Raw genomic sequence first — 20,964 nt, forward strand, 5'->3', positions numbered from 1 at the left:
TTTGGAACGACAATTTGATGAAGCATGTGATCTTAGGGAACATGAAGAAGTGTAAAATTTTTTGAGTGAAAAAATGAGGATAACATATACACATTATTAAAGCATTATATGTAAATTGAACATTATAATGTAATGCTCTCTTTTAGTGTCCTTTTAGACGACCTACCAAAAAAACTTTTTGAACTTTCTACCTTATCCAAAGACTTCAACAAGGACCATCTTTGTCCTCTTCCTGTTGGCTTTTGAATAGAGGTCTGCTGGTTCAACAAAAACCTGCACATATTAGGAGAATTAAATAATCATAAACAAATGTATGAGGTGCTAGAGGATAGAACATATCTGCTAGCTTCTCCTTAACCATAAAACAAATCTGAATCCATCAAGAAAACAAATTCAAATGTACAAGTACATTACTGTCACTACATAATTTAGTCTGCTATTAGAACCATAAACACATTTAGGAAGCCGTGAAAATTCACTAAAATTACCAACTAAAAACAGCAGCAATTTGATCGAAATTGACAAATTAAAAGATTGCTAAAATGCTTTGCAAAAATTCTTCCTTTCACATATTGTTCATCATCAATGTTTTATCAAGTATCCCTCCTATGACATCATTCATATAACAAGAGAAAATAATTTGTAATTCGAGGAAAACTCCCTTGCTATTCCGAAAAAAAACATTCCATATACTTCTGTTTAGGAAAAAAAGACTAGATCTGTTTTCAATAAAACCTAAAATTAGACCCTCATTTTTTTGATTGAAGGAAAGACTTGTGGTTAGAGCACATATCATGTCTTACAAATTAAGTTTACCTCTAATGAACTTCAAGAGATAAGATTATACACAACCACAGAATCAGTTTTAATCAAAATCCTCCTTCCTTGGAAGTGTTGCTTGTATCCCCAATCATAGTTAGAACTAACCTTGGTTTGTGAAACACAATGCATCTTTGAGCCACAGGTCGAGTTAGCTAACTTACTGTATTTGGATTTATACATTATCTGTAATGTCCCCACTTTGAAATAGAATTTAATAATAAATAATAATAGTAATATTAATACAAAAGAATAAAAATAAAATTATAAAATAAGACAATTAAATATAATTAAGTTAATGAATGGTCAAAAGACATGGAAGGAAAAGTTGTGACTCCCTCAAACATGGGATATAAAAGGGAGAAGAGAACCTTATTTGAGAAGGGGATAATTATGGAATCAGAAGTGCAGATCTGATTTAAATAAGAAGTGCAGATCTGATCATGAAAGGTTGTGTCCCTTTCAAATGGCAGATATAATGAAGAGTTGCACTCTTTCAAAGGGTGCTAATGGTGGAAAGGACATGTCTCTTGCCAAAGGGCATACATGATGAAGAGGTGTAACCTCTCCCTCACATTGAGAGATATAAAGGAAAGGAATCAAAAGCCTCCAATGACATCACTATCGAACAGATCAGATCAGAACTGTTATTAAGTTACAAGCAAGAAATGGATCACTATCAATGGGTCAATTCTAGGCACAGATCATCTCACACATAACCTCTGTCAAAGAAGACACTACAGATCGCATGAACAAGTAAAGAGTCTTCCACATAATCACTGTCAAGGAAGTAATATAGATCAACCCCCAAACAATAGATTATCCTCTACCTTATCACTGTTCAAAAAGGAGAATTCCGATCTGCTTTAGTTAAATATCTAATAACAAATTAAGTGAAGAACAATAAGATTGATCAAAGGATGATTAGTTAAGTTAATAATCTGGACAATAAACAAAAGGTCAAAACTGTTAGAAGTTTGATTAGTTTCAGTTGTTGAAAAGACATGACTTAGGAGATACAACCACTCACATCTTGACCGCCAGAAGAGATATTAAAGAAGGATCATATTGTAGACAAGGAGGATGGATATTTGTTATTTTTACTGATTCATAGCAGAGTACTAAGTCAGCCAAGTGAAGGTGCTGTATCCACCAGTTTGCAAGGCCATAGACTCATGTCAAAAAAAGATTTAACAAGGAGAAATAGCGTCAAGATTGCATGCTTACGAGGAGACATAACGGATAGAGTGATCAGGGATCAGATTCCCGATTCAAAGACATTCAAATCGCATGATATAAAGGAACCAACCAGACACAGGGATCTTATTATTAGAGGGTCAAGGACATATTTTGTATCAATAATGAAGGTGGTGAACATAGCAATCACAAATAATTCACATACATCTATAATTATCAGACCTTTTATTTGATCTCACAACAGATTTCTTTTGGAACATCATATTAGAATTTGTCAAGAAGAACATCTAATATTCATATAAGGTTTACTAGTTGAATCTTGTCTAGAGTCATTATGCAATTTCAATTGAGTCCATAAGCATCATGAGTATGATAATCTCATTAAATAGAAAAGTTAGTGGAAAGCCCAACAGGGGACATTACATTATCAAGTATAATTTGATCAAATGAAACTTGTGCAGGTGTCAAGTTTTACTGGATTGACCTATTTCAATGGTTAACCGAGTGTCACTTGGCTAATCACAACATTTGCATTGTGTCAACTGTCATTTGACTGGGTACATCAAGCATGCATGAATCAAGTGTCACTTTATGTCATCATGAGTTCTTCACTATATCAAGTGTCACTTGATACGTATGAAGCTCAAGTAGCAATAAGACACACTATGTCTTCCTATTAGCCTAATGTTCTTTCTATTGCACCATGTTACCTGATCATAATTGAACATCTGATTGTATGAAGACTTGTCATGCCTTCCATACATTGATAAGTTTCCAGCATTGCATCGAGTGTTACTTGATCAATGAAAATCTTCCATTGCTGAGAATTTTTATCACGCTTCCTTATCACCTTGGAACCTTTACCAAGCTTCAAGTGTTACTTGAATGGTTCTTGTTTTATTTTTATTTTTATAGTTGTTGAGGACTCAATTAGTCATCAAGTAAACGTTTAATTTCCTCTGGTGAAACATTTATGACTTTATAAGATCAATAAATAAATCTCCTTTTATCTTAATGTATACTAAAGATCTCTCTTGTAAAAGGTTAAAGCTATTATTTAGTTTCTAAGAACATCAAAACCCATCTATTACACGATGACATCTCTCCAATAGTTTCAAAGATATGGATCTCGCACAATCGCATTCTTCGTATCTCTTAATAAGGAAGATCATCTCACAGTCAATAACTATTTAATAATGTATGATCCAAGAATATTTAGTACAAGTAACAGTTATAATCACTGTCCACAGTTGCTCTATCTACTACATGTCATCCACCATGCAAAAATTCTTAAATTAGTCTTACAAATCATTTCTCCTCACCGTTTAGGATAACATATTTCGTTCTCTTGTCTAAGAAAGGAAGATGATTGAAAGTCACTTGATAAGAAAAGGATCACATGCTTAGGCCGGACCATTAACTCATCACTGTATACAAGGTTAATTTAACTTATTTGCTTCTGGGGCATGCTACTGCTGAGCTACCAGCTCCTTTTGAGACTGGTCCATCTTTAGTTCAAGTGGTTCATTTTCCAACACCCCCTGAGCCACGTTGCAGGTGTGCTTAGGGCTCCTAGCCTTGCCTGGCTCAGCTGACTTGGCTCTGATACAATGCTGAACTTTTTCATGGACCAGCTAGGAATTGAACCTAAGACCACCCCTTTGCTGCTGGGGTGCTATACCACTGAGCTATTGGCCTCCTTTGTGATCATTCCATTTTCAGTTCAGGTGTGACTCGTTCTCCAACATCATTATCAAATTAATTATGGATAAGTTACAATTCATGACTTAAGTTTCACTTGAAAATACCACCAGAAATGTATTTGTGTAAGTCTATTGGGCTATAGTAAAATTTTACCCATAACTAATTTCAAACATAATTAGGATTTCCCCTGTTGATTCAGGATTACAAACCACAAAATGATCTTAGTAGTAGTACAATATGTGTTCTGAGATTAAGCAGCTGTCGTTAAACCTCATGCACAAATACACTATGCAGGAATGCCATGAAACCTTGTTTCAGTAATTACGCCAAAGGCGTTCTCTATATGAGATTGAGGAGCTCATTTTATTCATCAACGGTCCACAATCATCGAAAGATAGTGCAAGACGATTGCACTCTCTGCAACCGTTGCTTCATTTTGATTTACCCTGTCGTATCTGTCATCATTTATGCCTGTGTTAGCGATGGGACAGCAAAATAGATGCTTGTCCATTCTACGTTGCCTACGTTCAAAGAAGGGTTGAGTGTGATCACGAGATCACAAAACTCATTTTGGTCAAGAAGTTCATCCCCATTGAGATCAATCGCTTCAATGCTTCAACATCGCTCTGAGATCATCACTCATCCCCAACAAATTTGCTTTCTTTTTCAAGATCTGCAAAGTTAACACGCCTTTCTTTGCATCTTCCAGAAGACAAAAGCCATTGCAGAGCTCTCCCATAAACTCCTCTTCCCCCAATTTATCTGCCATTATTGGCAAATTCCTCAAATCCCATCGCCTCTTCCACTCTCTTTGCCATTTTCACCAAATATAGCCTGGTCTTTACTTCTACATGCAAACAAATGTGGACATCCTTTGGCATCATTGCCTGTAGATTGGCTTAAACCAAAGAAGCAATAGTCGGGAAAAAATCCCGATTATTCCCGATTAATTGGCAATTGGCGTTGCTCCTGATTAATTCCCCCAAAAAATCGGAAAAATCGTTGACCGATTCTTTGCCGATTTTCAACGATTTTTTCCGGTTTTAATTGCAAAAAAACCACAGTTAATCGCGCTGCGCGAAAGCCTGCGAAAAATAAACGCCGCAAAAACCCTAAAATGTCCGCAAAATTCGATAAATAGCCGTCTTTTTTCAAGGTTACTCACTCAACTCGTGGCTAAGGGTTAAGAGGCAAAGTTGAAGTCGAAGGGAAGCGAATAGAAGGCAAAGTATACTAAATCAGGTGTTTACTACTAAATGATGCTAAATAACTGTATATATACTATATTTCTTACTGTGTATATATATTGTATGTATATTACTGTATATTACTATTACTGTATATTACTATATACTCTATACAGTAATAGTAATATACATACAGTATACATAGTATTCACAGTTTACATAGCATCATTTAGTAGTAAACTCCAAAATCCCCATTATTTAGTAAGCTAGCATCATACAGTTCTAAGTGAATAAATGATAGCAGAATACACATATAGAATAAATGATAGTAAAACATACAGTTTTGCTAGCATTTAGAACACACAGAATACATGAATACACATAGCAACATAAGGGATAGTAAACATAGCAACATACAGTTTTAATAAATGATAGTAATCAGCGATATGAATATAAACATCAAAAATCTATTTTCTACAATTCATGTGTTCAAGTGTCTATTTTATTTGCCTACAATATCTCTATGCTATGGAAATGTCCTAAAATATAAAAAAAAAGTAGTTTTTGATTGTTTTTCTGCAATTTTTAATGTTTTTTTGTAAATCCGATTTTTTCCCGATTTTTTGAAAAAATGTTATACTTTTGTTTTGCCGATTAATTCCCCAAACGATTAATGCTTCCTTGATTAAACTATTACTTGTTCAACTTCTTCCACAACAAACAAAAAAAAGGACCATTCAATCATGCTTCCCTTACCATGTATGCATTTTTACATTCTGTATTCTTTGTTTCAATGATGTTTTACAAAATTTTAATAGATATTCATATTCTTCATCCAAAATCACCTCATTGCATTATAGGCGATAGCTTAGTTGAATGTTCTCTTTTTAAAACTTGGATGTGGAATGGTCATTAAACATAGAAATGACTAAATATGAAAACTATATACCAGCGTGTTCATAGAGAAAGAAAATTGATTACCATTAGGGCTTGTCATCAAATCAATAGCACCCTCTGACATAGAATTTCTAACTGATAATATCGTAGGATATTGAGGGGCCCAAAATGAAGACCCAATAAGAGGCTGTAGTACATTATTCTCTGTGACTCCAAGAACTCACAGTCACATTGTATTTTCTGCAACAAAAAGCATATTTGATCGGTAATGTCTATCCGGCGGTCCCATGGATAGATAGTGGTATTCCTGTAAAAAATTGTAGCAGAATTACAGTGGTATAATGAGATCAATTTAAATTTGAAGGGTCTTTGCCTTACTCCTTAGTACTCACTATTTCCCCACTATTTCTAGAAATCAAAGTTTGCTTCCATAATAATGGCAAGCTCCCCGCCTTTTCTCTTTAATTTGTTTTGAATAATTTCTCTTCTGTTTTTTCTTAATAATCTTTTTTCCTAGATGTTATGAAACAATCTCACAAGCGTAAATACATCATTCTTTTCTTTTTAAAAGCAGTGTTCCACGGATGTTGGGAACGGGGAGATGCACGGACGGGCTTCGGGAATGGGGGGACAAAGAGAAAAAAATTTGGGGACGGGTTTCGAGGACAGACTTGGGCCTGAGAGGGAGAAACGCGTTTCTGTGGAATACTGTTTAAAACCCTTTACTCAATATGTGTAATTTATTCATAAATTTTCTTTTTCCAGATTCACAATACTAATAAAACAAAAAATTATCATACTCTAGTATAATTGACATATAATTAGAAAATCACAAACAAGAATTTGTATGTAGCCACAAAATAAGGTACTAACAGCATGTTCACCTTGAGAAATACATTAGAAAGAAGCTGACCAACAATTTTTGTGTCGACCAACATGGATTTTTTGATTTCCGTCATATGTATCCAATTATCACTTTAACTTGCTTTCTGTCATATGTAGTCGATTATCTATTTGGCTTGCTTCCATAAAAATACACGGCAGAGGAACAATCATTAAGAATGCATCTTTCATGGACCCATAATATAATGGACTTCTCGTAACTACACTCTCTACACTTATTATGAAATTAAAATAGGTTTATATCCTCACATCTGATTTAGCCAACAAGCAACCTAAAAAACTTTCACTTAGACTCTTTGCTTGATAAACCAAATCCCAAGGAGATTCTCTATCCATCCATTCCTCTCCCTCTTCTTAAACCTCTATATCTGTATCTCTGTCTCTCCATCTCTATATTTTCATATGTCTCTACCTCGATATCTCTCCCTCTCTTTGCCCTTTTATATCTCTCAATCAATTGAATTCATGTACATGACAAATGTATGCAAATAATAGACCAAAGTTTTCTCTAATTCACATTTCATACCTCTTCGGCATACCCATTGCACACCAAGGTGTGATTGCTAGTTTACATTGTAAATGGAAAAGTTACAATCCATGAGTCATACAAAGATCATACACAACGTACTGGATGATCCCACAGTCAACAACCACCAACATCTTTGTGATACGTCTAAAGATAACATGATTTGTCACATAGACTTTCCAAATTCATGAAAAGAGAGTATACCAGACTTACAAGCAAAACACACACACAAATCCTGCCAAGATGAATACACACAGTGGAAGATAGGTATGTATGTGATATGAAGCAGTGAGGCATATATGATCTACTGGAGTTATTTTCGGAAGATCCTCTTCTCCAGAATCTTGTGGTTTGCTTATCATGGTTTGTATCTTGCTTCGGTATTAGTTGTATTGCTATCCGAATGGTTATATTCTAAGTCACCAGGTTCGGCCGAATTTCATCCTTGAAGTTCGAAATTCGCCGAACTTCAAAAAAAAAAAAAAATTCGTTAAATTCGCCGAACTTCAAAAAAAAAAAAAAAAAAATTTTTTTTTTTTTTTTAAAAATAAATTTTTGGCCTTCTTCTTCTGTTAATATTTTTTAAACACATCTTCTTTTCTTTGATTAAAACCCATTAACCTGTTCTTTCTTTAGGATATTTATGTCTGTTAGAACCCTCAATTAGGATGAGAAAAAAAATGCTGAAGATGATAATTGATTACCCAATCAGTGAGGTATTCCAGTATTTGGTGATTCTGTTATTCTCATAAGATGAGATAAAGATGTTACTTACAATAAACCTTATTAGCAATTCATATGGAACCATCCCCCATATGAAAGATTGGTTGTTTTATAGAATATATCTGGCATATTTATACATATGGCGAACTTAATTCGAATTTTATACATTTCGAATTTTTCCCTCATCGAACTTCATTCGAATTTCAAAGTTGTCGAACTTCGAATTCGAATTCGAACCTGGTGACTTAGGTTATATTGCATTATGATTTATGGTTCTATGTTTCGGAATCTGTGGCATCTATATCTTGAAGTTGGAAGTTGTTGTGATTGGAGTTTGTGCTTATAGGTCCGTATCTATGGTTTCGGTAGACCCTTGTTTTGTCTCGGTAATTAAGGCGCATGTTTCAGTTAATGAAGTGTGTAGAAGATCATGAAGGCCGACTTGGTTACCCTATTTTTGGTCGAGTCATATTTTGGATAACGTGTTGATCCGAGCAATGTATCATTGTGTAAATCATTTGTGCTTGGTCAACATACTATCTTGGTGTATGCGCTTACTGGTATATATATAGAAGATGTGTGGATGTGTAGTGTGTGGAACAATAGAGTATGTGTGTGTGTGTTGTGTGGTAGAGTAAGAAGTGTGCGAGTGGTAGAGTTGTGGACAAAAGAGCAGTTGCAGTAAGAGAGCAATATACAACATGAGTAGTGGAATATGATATATGAGCGAAGGTGTGTGAAGAAGAGTCAGAATGCAGACAGTGTTGTAGTTAAGCCTTCACCGAATTTGCCACAAGCAGTTGGATTAGCAGAGTGCAGTCACAGTGTTGTAGTAATCCCTTACTGGACTTGCTGTAGGCAATTGTGGCTAGGTTGAAGAGATCCCTTACCGGATCTGTTGTGAGTTGATACTTGAGCTTATCTTGGAACTGACTTCATGCATTTGGAGATGCAATTTTCCTCAGTTCATTTATTTTCTATTGCAGTGAGCATTCCGGCAGTGAGTCATCCGACAGTGAGCCACCCTTTTTGTAAACACCATATAACTAGTTATATTATCTCGAGAGTTAACCCTTTCCGTGGTTTTTTCCACTTGGGTTTTCCACGTATAAAAATTTGGTGTTCATTTTGTGGTCATGTTGCTTATTATGCATTTGTTGTTTTATGTTGATGAGATTAATATATCAGTTAAGTTTTATAAGTGTGGGAATACTGATTCACCCCCCCTCTCAGTATTCCGGTCCATTCAACCATTCAACACCCTTGTCGGGCCCCTAGTCCCTAGTAGACATAAAGTCTTCACATGTTTTAAAAATCCTTTAGTGGTGGGTCCCATTGTTGGAGCTCACACTGTCGTTGAAGCCCCTTACGAGCTCCAATGATCAAGTGAAGTGGAGAACACGATCCCATGTAGCACACAACTCAGCATATCGCTGGAGCATCAACTATCGTTGGAACCTCTCCAAGGTTCGCCAATGATCTAGCAATGGGACATGGTGGACGGTGAGTCATCTGTTGTTGGAACTACAAATCGTTGAAAGTGTTTTTTCCTTCCAACGATGCAAAGGGAAGGACATGACTTGACGGCTTATCGTTAGGACTCCAACTATCGTTGGAACCTCTCCAAGGTTCCAACGATCCGACATAAATGTGGCGGTGACAAGTCAAATGGGAAGTGATATTGATGGAACTTGGGTTGTTGTTGGAGACTCCCTCAAGCTCCAACGATCCATCGATAAAGGAATAAGAAAAGTGCATGTGGCCGGTGGGCTAATACATATCATTGAGACTTGAATTGTCATTGAAGCTATTAAAATATTCGATGCTATTAATAGAGATGAAAGCTTTATATAAAGAGTTTACAAGAGATGATGTTTCTAAAAGAAACAATCACCAACCGAATGCAGAAAGGAAACTTTCCTAAACCAAGACAACTAGATGACCATTAAAGAAACAATACATTATTCTAACACCCTCCCTTAATGGACATCGTGCTAACTACCAAGAGAAAAACAAAGAAGGCTGCCCCCTTCTCAGAACACTCTGCGAGAAGAGCTTGCCACTGACCCTCCTAGAATCTGCAGAACATCTAGATATCTCCACAAATCATCACAAATCATCCAACTTGACGTTGGGTAACAAAGTTGTCCCTTCTTGTAGCCAGAGACACCGAGAATAGCCGCATAAATCAAAACCGCGATTTTGAGGAAAAATCGACAAACCCTCCACTGCATCAAATAAAAAATAAAAATGAAAAAAGCCACAAACTTTTGTAAATGAGCATGATGTTGGTGTTGGAAATAAGCCACACCCGAACCGACGATGGACTGGTCCAAGAGGGGCCAATAGCTCAGTGGTAGAGCACTCCAATAGCGTATGGAAGGTCCTAGGTTCGAGTCCTGGCTGGTCCATGTCTCAACACGGTATCAGAGCCAGGTCCAGGCTAGGAGCCCCAAGCACACGAGAGGTGTGGCTTAAGGGGGGGTGTTGGTGTTGGAAATAAGCCACACCCGGACTGACGATGGACTGGTCCAAGAGGGGCCAGTAGCTCAGTGGTAGAGCATTCCAGCAACGTATGGAAGGTCCTAGGTTCGAGTCCTAGCTGGTCCATGTCTCAACACACGACACCATACAACAGACAACAAGAAGCCATGACTTTTGAGGAAAAAATTGCCAAAACCAAAAATTGAAGATTACAAAGCATTGTTAGAAAAACTGTAAAAACCCTAAGACAAAAACACCTATACCCATGATTTTTGAGGACAAAATCAAGCAAAACCCAAAATCCCATGCAAACATCGCGAATCACAGATGACTAGGCATGATTTTTGAGGAGAAAAATCGATCAAAACCCGACACAATTTTCAAGGTGAAAATTTGATCAAAACCCAAGACAAAATTTGAGACATGGATCAAAATACAAAACTTCATTTTTGAGGAAAAATGGTGAAACCCTTTACAAAATGATTTTTAAGGCCAAAAATCGCACAAAACCCACAATTTTTTATGGACAAAAATTATAAAACCCTTGCAGAATAAAAAACCATAAATAATTTGTGGAATAATTTTTAAGGGAATTTTTTTTTATTAAAAACCCACCAAATAATTTTAGAGGTGAAATTATTAAAACCCATTAGAAATTTTTAAGGGAATTTCTTTTTAATAAAAACCTGACATAATTTTTGCATTTCCCGTGAAAAATGCAAAACAAATAATTGCCCACACCTTGGCGTAGTTGCGGAAAACCGAGGAAATCGCGGAACAAAAAAAAACAGGCGCCAAAAACAGAAAGGCACAAAAACCCACAAATGGCAGAGAAGAAAACAAATCCTGTCAGTCCCATTGCCAACACAGAGAACCATTGCGGAAAAAAAGTCATGCAGAAAATCCGCAGTGAAAAATGAGGCGAGGGCATAGAAAATCGCTCACACAGAGACGAGTCGAAAACCCCTGTACAAAAAAAAATGGCCCCGAAAAGTAGTGACGTGCTGAGAAAAAACGCTGTGTAGAAAAAATCGCATGGATACACAAAAAAAACGTCGTTGTTGTTGCAAAAATCAGATGCAGCGCACAGAGAAGTGTGTCACCGCCATAAAAAAACCACTACCATCGTAATAGAGCCTTTGTGTCATGGAATGAAACAAGCGCATGGAAAGCAGAGAGATGTTGCGTGAACCAATTAACAAATCCGTGAATACTTTTGTGTGGCAAAAGAGAAGGCTTCACGCGGGAAAACAATAGGTTGCGAACATAGAAACCCTCGATTTTTAGAGGATTTCTAAAAACGCGATTTTTAATCAAAAAAGCGCCCTTCAAATAGGTAAACTCATTCAAACAAGCGCACAAAAATCAAGAAGAAATCTCACGAGAAAAAACTCACGATTTACAGATTTCAAAGGTGCCCTCCCAAAATCTTGGGCCTCCCGTGAGGGAGTTAGACTCAGACGAGCAATCTGGGCTCTGATACCATATTAAAATATTTGATGTTATTAGTAATAGAGATGAAAGCTCTATATAAAGAGTTTACAAGAGACCATGTTTCTAAAAGAAACAATCGTTAATATAATGCAGAAAGGAAACATTCCTAAACTAACTAAGACAACTAGATGATTATTAAGGAAACAATACATTATTCTAACATGAGCTCCTTCTAAGCTCCAACAATCCAATGATGAAGACAGAGGGCATGAGGTGGAAGCTTATGTGGCATGTGATGTGGCAAAACAAGAGGCTATTCCTGAAGATTGTATCATTGATGGAACACTTCGAAGGATCCATTGATGGTGCCATCGTGGATGACAAAAGGGATATCGATGAAGCCTCAATACATCATTGGAACATCAAATGTGTTCCAATGATCCAACAACCAAATGGTTGATATGACTTTGATGAGTCATATCACTGGAGACTTTTCAAACTTGGCCGATGAATGTCACTCTTTTTGATCTACGGTGGAGGTTTAAACGTGCCATTGGCCCAACCGGTAATGTAAATGCTCACGTGAGCATGCATTAATGAAGCAAATTTGGTGAATTAAAGTTGGATTTTTTCCCAATTCTTGTCACAAATCGATTGTAAAGTCTTGTAGAGCTCTCGACAAAGAAGGATAGAAAGAGTGAAGTGTTTTCTTGTAGCGTAAAAGAGATTTTCTTAGAGCTTTAAAGCAATTGGCGCCATTAAATTAGTAAATTATAGCTTCTCCTGCAATTTGGGCTTTGTTGCTTTCAATTTGAGCTTTTGTGCTTTTAGTTAGGGTTTTTCTGTGAAGTTGTTTTTTGAACTCGAACCCTAGTTAATTAGAGCTCACTGCAAATTGAGAATTAAGTGAAAGAAGCCTAGGCATTCTCAGTGGAACAAATTAGGTGCAAATTCTTAAATTCTTGAACCCTAGTGGCAATGGCTAGTTCAACTAAGGGGTCTTCAAAAGGTCAGCCTAGGGCGAAAAGGTAGAAAAAGGACCAAAAGTTTTGTGAAGATTTGATAGAATGGTTGCCTGGTTCTCCCCAAAGGCCAAGACACCAGCAGGGTGTGAACACTCAATTGGATAGATTTGAGGATATACAAAGAGGCTACAAGGATGGTGTCTTGCTGATAGATGGGTATACTTTGTTTAGGTATCATTATTCAAAGATGTATCGAAAAATCCCGGTTTGCAATCCCTAGAGACTTGGGATAGCCAAATTAGTGGTATCCAATGTTTTTGTAAATGTGGAATTGATAAGAGCCTTAGCCAAAAAATATGCACTTGAAAAGATGAAAATCTATAGTAGTGATGGTGAAGAATTCTTAGATATAATAATATGATGGTGAAGAATTCTTAGATATAATAAAAGACTACATCTGTCATGTGTTCAAGCTAGATTCAAGCCTTGAGATGCCTATTGATTATGGTCTTTCAGCAGGGAGTTCCACTAGCATGAGTGGGATTACAAAAGAAAATGGTTACCAATCCATAGGCCCAAGAAGAATGATCAATTGCAAAAATTCTTTGATAAAAGATCAACCACCCTTCTTTCTTGATTTGTTTCATGAATATTTTGAAAAGATCTATTATGCAGTTTGTTAGGTGTAGGCTTTGATGCCCATAGGCACATGCCAGTAAACTTGATGGTGTTTACTGCGGATATTCAAAATCCTGGCAACAGTCAGTCATTTGATTATGCAATGTATCTTGAGGAAAGTATAAACAAGGCTCTTGCTTCTGTGAAAATGGATAGTGCAATTATCAGTTTTAAATGGTATTCCCTTTTGATGCATATGCTGTTATATAGAGGATGGGAAATACATATGTGGGAACTACTACTCAATTTGAGACCATATGACAAAAAGGGTTTCCCACGCCCCGTTCAAGAGTACATATAGGATAGTGGATGCCAACAGGCTCACTATATGTACTTTGAAGAATTCTTGGTGAAGAATATTTGCAAATATCTTGGGTTTCTCTCCAATTGGAGGCTGTCAAACACAATAATGAAGTTCTTAAGACCCGAGGAGAGAGATGATAGAGTGAAGATTGAGCATAACTGGGGTGATTAGTATGTCTTCCAAGACTTCACCATGATAAGAGTATATGGATTTGAGGGTATTCTTCACTTTTTGCCAATATTTGTGCGAGATAGAGTTGCATTTTTGGAGATTGTATGGCAAATGGCTCAATCTGATTATTTGCATTTTAAGGGACATGGAAAATCATCTTTTTTTGCCTTCCACTTTGATTTTTGGAGATTTTAAACTAACTGCTAGAGAGGGATATGCACTTGTTGGTACAAAACTCAATTATTTCAAGTTGCTACTTGCAGAGAATGGAAGAAAATTTGATCTTTAGCATTTCATCAATAATGCTAAGATTGCTCAAGGACTTAGTATGTGCATCATTTCAATTGGCAAGAGGAATTGATAAGTAATCGTATTAAGTTTGAGCATGTGGAAAGGAGATTGGACATCTGGAGTAGGATTCAAAGAGTTGAGAATCTGAGAAAGAGGGCTGATCCCTCTTATCAAGGAGCATTTATAAATGAAGAAGATGGAGTCAAGAGAATGGAACTGATGATAGAGCATGAATAACAATTGCTCTCAAATGTGCCAATTAAAGCTGCAAGGTCACCTAGTGTTTGATCTACTCCAGCACATAGCACAAGACTTGGTGGACCACAAACTGTGACACCATTAAGTTGTTGATGAATAGCGTCGGTTGGATTCCCAAAACCCGACTTCGCTATAAAATGCGTGAAGGGCCTTTGGCCTTACACATTTCATATTCAACTTATATATATATTTCCGTTTATTAATCATTGAAACGGTTATAGTTAATGACTTGTTAAGATAGTCTAATTCATATATCCCGCCACCCTGAAGAGACGTGATGGTTAATGCTATGACCGACTTGTAAGAAGTCGTGTTGGTTGGAGGAAACCATAATCGGTTATATGTATGGTATATGCATCGAGACATTACCATAAGCATATAATATAATATTCTGCAGATCGTGTTCTGTGTTTAGAAAACAACCTTCGATCTCCAGCAGTCTGAATCTCACAATCAGTATACAGATTGTGTTCCTCCTTATGTTGCGATATATCAATTACCTGCAGATATTCTAGACACACGGCATTGGCATCATAGACAGCGAGTGGATAGTTTATGTATCAGACTGAACTTATTCTTAGCAGATTGTACATAGAAGTGAATTGATTCTAGCATCAAGGAATAAGGCAGATTCATTGTATAAACATCTTATGTATCAATAAATAATAAAGAACTTCTTGGCTGGGTTTTTCACCTTCATAGAGGAAGGTTTTCCCAGGATATACACTGTGTATTTTGTGTGAATTTTCTTTTTTCATATAATCTGATCACTTAAATTTAACATGGTATCAGAGCCACGGTGAAAGAAGATCGTGATCAGATTCTAAACAATTTCTAAATATTCTCTCATCTCTCTCCCCACTGTGCAATATCTCTAAGTCTCGAAAATGGTGAATGGTCTTAAAGTCGAAGATAGACTTGAAGGCGCATCTAACTTCACCTCATGGAAGTTTAGAGTGCTCATTGCACTTGAAGAGAATGATCTTCTTCAATTCATAGAGGAAAAGGATTTATCCGAACCTGAAGATCATGAGGAGAAACTGCAATTCAAGAAAAATGCCATCAAAGCAAAGAAGATTTTAATCGACTCCGTGAGGGATCACTTGGTACCTCTCATCTCCAAGATGACAACTGCAAGAGATATGTTCAAGACCTTGGAAGGTTTATATGAGATTAACAACGTAAGTAGGGCTCTTGCCTTGAGACAACAACTCCACCAAGTGAAGATGGCAAAAGGAGATTCAGTCATAACCTACTTCATGAAAATTTCAGAATTGAGAGATCAACTATGCGCAATTGGGGATCAAGTGATAGATAAAGACCTTGTCATGCTAGCCTTGAATGGTTTGCCTCATTCATGGAAGCCATTTATTCAAAGCATAAGTGGAAGGTCAAAATTACCTAAGTTTGATTGACTTCGAGCAAATTGTATTCAAGAAGAATCAAGATTGACTTCTAGAGGAATCGTCAAAAGTTCTCAAAATGAAGATACACATGTTCTTGCCACTCAATCTACCAAGAAGCGAAAGTATTGGAAGAATGACAACTTCAAAAAGAAAAGAAATTTTAAATCAGATTCTGCACCTGATTCTAGGAAGAGGAAGAAAGATCTCTCTCGCATCCAATGTTTTAGATGTGACAAGTTTGGTCACTTTGCAAAGGATTGTTTAACAAGACATAATCATCAAGGAGCAAACATCAATGAAGTCTCATCTCAGAAGGAGGTTGAAGATAACTCCAATGGTTTTCTTTTCATATCAGCATTATCAAAGCAATGTTTCTATGGACAGTGATACATGGTTAATTGATAGTGGAGCCTCTCGACATATCACCGGTCATCCGGAGTACCTTTCTGATTTAGTAGAGAAAGAGCCACATCTCCAAGTCATCATTGGAGATGATGTACGCTATGCTGTAAGAGGAATTGGTGCTACATCTCTAAAACTTGAATAAGGAGTTTCTCTACACCTAAGTTATGTATTGTTTGTTCCAGGGATCAAGAGGAACCTAGTATCCATTTCAGCCTTGGAGGATAAGGGATATCAAATTGCATTTTCTGAAGGAAGAGTTTTTGCTTGGCCTAAGAACTCCAACATCAAGATTGCTCGTGTGATCGGAAATCGACATGAGAGTTTATACAAACTCTCCACTCTCCCAGTTCAAGCACTTATTCATGATTCTGCAAGTTCCAGCGAACTCTGGCACAAAAGACTTGGACATCTTCACTTCAGGGCTCTCCTATCTTTGGAGAAGATGGTAAAAGGTATTCCTAAACTCATTCATGTAAATGATGGTACTTGTAAAGGTTGTGCTATGGGTAAAAATGTTAAAAGTCCTTTCCATAGCAGTGAAAGTAGGTCTAAAGAAATACTAGATCTTGTACATTCAGACTTATGTGGTCCAATGTCAATTCCATCCCTAAGTGGATGTTTGTATTATGTAACTTTTATAGATGACTACTCTAGGAAGACTTGGATTTATTTCTTAAGGTCTAAAGAGTCTAATGAAGTCCTAGGTAGGCTTAAAGAGTTTAAAGCTCTCGTAGAAAATATCACTGGAAAGAAAATTAAAATTCTAAAGTCTGACAATGGAGGTGAATACACTTCGGGTAGCTTTCGTGATTTCTGTATTGAGGCAGGGATCAAGAGGGAGTTTTGTGTTCCTTACAACCCTCAACAAAATGGGGTTGCTGAAAGGAAGAACAAATCTATAGTTGAAACTGGAAAAGCTATGATTCATGATCAAGACCTTCAAATTTTTCTACGGGCAGAAGCCTCTAGAACAGCAGTGTATGTTCAAAATAGATGTCCTCATCGGATATTACAAAATATAACTCCTGAAGAAGCCTTCTCAGGTATCAAGCCTGATATCAGTCACCTGAGAATATTTGGTTTTCCTGTGTATGTTCATATTCCCAAGGACAAGAGAACCAAGTTGGAGCCTTCTGGCAAGAGAGGAATATTTGTAGGCTACAGTGAAACCTCCAAAGCCTATCATGTTTACATTCCTGGTCAAAAGCAAATATAGGTTAGTAGGGATGTCACATTTGAGGAAGATGTTGCATTCAGAAAATCAAAGGGCTCATGCATGGAGATAGATGATGAGACTCCTCAAGACATGGATATTGACCATACTCCTGAGGTTCAGAGGGAGTCTACAGAATCTGATATAAGCAATGATCCAATTGAACCCTTGGATCCCACTGATGGGCCTAGGGGTATTGTTGTGTCTCTAAAGAGACTTCTTTGGGCACGAAACACTATGTAGGAAGCAGAACAGTTTGCTGCTCCTAGAGGCACATTCAGGGAAAGCAAAAGACCACAAAGGTTCTCTGGTTATGTTGCATTAATGTGTAATCTTATTGAATCTGAACCGTCTAGTGTAGAAGAAGCCTCAAATCAACAAGTTTGGAAAGATGCTATGGACGAAGAGTATCAATCCATTCTCAAGAACAATGTGTGGGATATTGTGCCTAGACCAGAAGGGAAGTCTGTTGTATCTTCCAAGTGGTTGTTCAAGATAAAACATGCAACTGATGGCAGCATTGAAAAGTACAAAGCTAGATTTGTGGCTCGTGGTTTTTCCCAACAAGAAGAAATAGATTACGAGGAAACATTTGCCTCTGTTGCTCGCTATACTTCCATTAGAACCATCATTGCTATTGCAGTAGCTAAAGGATGGAAGTTGCATTAGATGGATGTGAAGACTGCTTTTCTCAATGGCGTGATTGAAGAAGAAGTCTACATCGAGCAACCTGAGGGGTTCGTGATTCATGAGAAAGAGTCTCATGTGTGTAAATTGAAGAAAGCCCTATATGGTCTTAAACAGGCTCCTCGGGCTTGGTATGAAAGAATTGATAGATACTTAGTGGGTTTGGGTTTCTGCAAAAATGATGCTAATCCAAACCTTTACTTCAAAGTATTCAATGGTGATATGTTGATCTTGGTACTTTATGTTGATGATCTATTTATTATCGGAGAAGATCATCTCATCATTAGATGTAAGGAGCTGACTTCAGAATTCGAGATGAAGGACTTAGGACTTATGCATTTCTTTCTAGGGTTGGAGGTGTGGCAGAGGCCCAATGGGATTATCCTAAGTCAAGGTAAATACACCATCGACATTTTGAAGAGATTTGGAATGACAGATTGTAAATCCATGTCCACACCCATGGAAACTAACATGAAGAAATTAAGGGAAGCCGCAGCTAGTTCAGATCTTGTGGACCCTACTATGTACAGGCAATTGATTGGGTCCCTGATGTATCTAGTTAACACTAGACCAGATATTTGTTATGCAGTGAGTGCACTTAGTCAGTTCATGAGTGAACCTAGACAGATACATCTAGTTGCAGTCAAGCATATCTTGAGATATTTGCGTGGCACAGTTGGATATGGCTTGAAATACTCTTCCAGTATGGACTTGATTCTTGAAGGATATTCTGATTTTGATTGGGTAGGGAGTGTTGCTGATCGGAAGAGCACTTCTGGTTGTTGTTTCAGTTTGGGATCTGCTATGATTTCTTGGTGTAGTAGGAAGCAGTCTTCAATAGCCCTAAGCACTGCAGAGGCAGAATATATTGCAGCATGTGTAGCAACCCGTGAAGCAGTGTGGCTTCGTAAGCTCCTTGTAGGATTGTTTGGTCAATCACTGGAGCTTACTATCATACATTGTGATAATCAAAGCTGTGTAAAGCTTTCAGTCAATCCAGTATTTCATGATAGAATGAAGCATGTAGAGATTAAGTACCACTATATCAGAGATATGGTTCAAAGGAATGCTGTTCAGTTGAGATACATTTGTATTGAGGAGCAGACGGCCGACATTTTCACCAAGCCTCTTGCGAAAGTGAAATTTGTGCATTTTCGAGACAAGATTGGAATTGTGGAAAATGAAGCTCTTGCTGAGAGGGAGTCTCAGCATTAGTAATTACTTGATATGTATTATAATGCATTCTTCTCTGTGAGAGAAGCTTGAGGTGCAAGCCTTTTGTCATGCATTCTTCTCTGAGAGAGAAGTTTGAGGTATCAGCCCTTGTGGAGCATTCTTCTCTGTGAGAGAAGTTTGAGTTATCAGCCCTTGTTGAGCATTCTTCTCTGCGAGAGAAGTTTGAGGTATCAGCCCTTGTGTTGTGTTCTTCTCTGCGAGAGAAGTTTGAGGTTCCAGCCCTTGTTCCACCCTCTGCGAGTAGGTATGGTGGATTCACCCTCTGCAAGTAGGTACAGTGAATGTCATGTGAGAGATTTCATGACTGAGCATTTGAGTGCACTCACCCTCTGGGAGTGGCCATGGCTATGTAACTCAGATGTTGAAAAGGATTCCTCCCTAGCTAAGAGGGAGTGTTGATGAATAGCGTTAGTTGGATTCCCAACACTCGACTTCACTATAAAATGCGTGAAGGGCCTTTGGCCTTACACATTTCATATTCAACTTATATATATATTTCCGTTTATTAATCATTGAAATGGTTATAGTTAATGCTATAGTTAAGAAAACAACCTTCGATCTCCAGCAGTCTGAATCTCACAATCAGTATACAGATTGTGTTCCTCCTTGTGTTGCGATACATCAATTACCTGCAGATATTCTAGACACACGGTATTGGCATCATAGACAGCGAGTGGATAGTTTATGTATCAGACTGAACTTATTCTTAGCAGATTGTATATAGAAGTGAATTGATTCTAGCATCAAGGAATAAGGCAGATTCATTGTATAAACATCTTATGTATCAATAAATAATAAAGAACTTCTTGGCTGGGTTTTTCACCTTCATAGAGGAAGGTTTTCCCAGGATATACACTGTATTTTGTGTGAATTTCTTTTTCATAAAATCGGATCACTTAAATTTAACATAAGTCATATGTCTCCATAGCCCACCCTAGAAACAAGTTTTTCTGTGGATGAGAGTGAGGAATGGGATTAGGTGCTACAAGAACCAGGGATTAGAGTGCAGGATCCACTTGAGGATAGGTTGGAAATGGCTTTTGAGCCTTCTGATCAACTTTTAGATGACATTAGAGCAAAGGCTAGTGCTAAATTTATTGCTGATTATAATTTTATTAATTCTCAAGAATTCAAAAAGTTCATTGTGAAGTTCAAGGGTGAGAAAATAAGGGAAATGGTGAAGGATATTAATCCTGCTATGCATGAGCAAATCATTCCACAATTGTGGCAGAGGTCGAAAAACAAATGAAAGACATGACCCCACAAAAGGTAAGAAAGATAGTTGAAGAAGCAGGGTGCATGATTCTTGCAGGTTGGGACATATTATCAGCCATTGCTTTCAGTAATTTGAGGAGGAATGAGAAGATTAATATAAAATTGAGCCAAGAAGCTGCAGACAAATTGTATTTTGGATCAGGTTTAGATCCTGCTGATAAAATTCTTGCAATTTGGTCATTATATCTGCAGGATAAAAGG

General features: G+C 37.2%; 1 protein-coding gene and 1 non-coding gene across 6 annotated transcripts in view; both read left to right on the top strand.

Moving 5' to 3' along the window:
- LOC131067514 (uncharacterized) overlaps nucleotides 1-20,964 on the top strand; it is a 95,877-nt gene that overhangs the window by 20,378 nt on the left and 54,535 nt on the right. The window lies entirely within an intron of this gene.
- TRNAV-AAC (transfer RNA valine (anticodon AAC)) lies at nucleotides 10,495-10,566 on the top strand. Its single transcript has one exon. It is a non-coding gene; the product is annotated as a tRNA-Val (tRNA).

The sequence above is a fragment of the Cryptomeria japonica genome, chromosome 10, assembly GCF_030272615.1.
Source record: "Cryptomeria japonica chromosome 10, Sugi_1.0, whole genome shotgun sequence".
Lineage (NCBI taxonomy): Eukaryota > Viridiplantae > Streptophyta > Pinopsida > Cupressales > Cupressaceae > Cryptomeria > Cryptomeria japonica.